Below are 882 nucleotides of genomic sequence, written 5' to 3'. Positions count from 1 at the left end.
GGGGGGGGGGGGGTCGGTCAATTTGTTCGACTAAAACCTTTCCGAGCAGTTCCTCCAGCATAAAAAGGTAAAAGAGTTTAATAAATATATTTACATTTGTGTACCATTGAAAGCAGATGGTTCATGGTAAGGCTTTGTTGCTGTGCGTTTTAGGTTGGCTGCTCAGGAATTAATACACTTCACTAACAATGTTGTTGATGAGTTTAACATAGCAGATGGCTGGTTCATAGATTCGTGACTGAGAATGTTGTTTACTAAAAGCTGTGCATACAAGCTGATAATAGTTGTGCCCCACATACTCACTCATTTACAGGTGTGTGTGTGTGTGTATAGGCATGTAATTCAAGATGATTGTGTAATACTATATACATATATACAAACAGACAAACAGAAAGAAAGAGTGAGAGAGAGGAGAATATACATATCTATCAAATCTTATAACAAATTTGAGTGTTGCTTCTCTGTCCATTACATTTTTATGTTTTTTTTAACTCCTTGACCATTGGTGCAAGGACAACAAGACTCAAACCAACAACTCCCCTAATCCCAGCGAATGTCCTAAGGAGGTCTATTTTTTAAGGGCTGCCTTATTGGGGCCCCACTGACCATCCCCTATTTTTACATTTTAAATTTAATACATGCATTGGTGACCAAATCGTAGCAATGAATATATATATATATATATATATATATATATTTATGTGTATATATATTTATGTGTGTATATATATATATATGTGTATATATTTATGTATATATATATGTATACATATATGTATACGTATATATATGTATATATATGTATATATATGTATATATGCGTATATATATGTATATGTATGTGTGTGTGTATATATATATTTGTGTGCGTGTGCGTGTGTG

The sequence above is a fragment of the Octopus bimaculoides genome, chromosome 14 (genome assembly GCF_001194135.2).
Source record: "Octopus bimaculoides isolate UCB-OBI-ISO-001 chromosome 14, ASM119413v2, whole genome shotgun sequence".
NCBI classification, from domain to species: Eukaryota; Metazoa; Mollusca; class Cephalopoda; order Octopoda; family Octopodidae; genus Octopus; species Octopus bimaculoides.
This window is presented reverse-complemented; position numbering follows the sequence as displayed.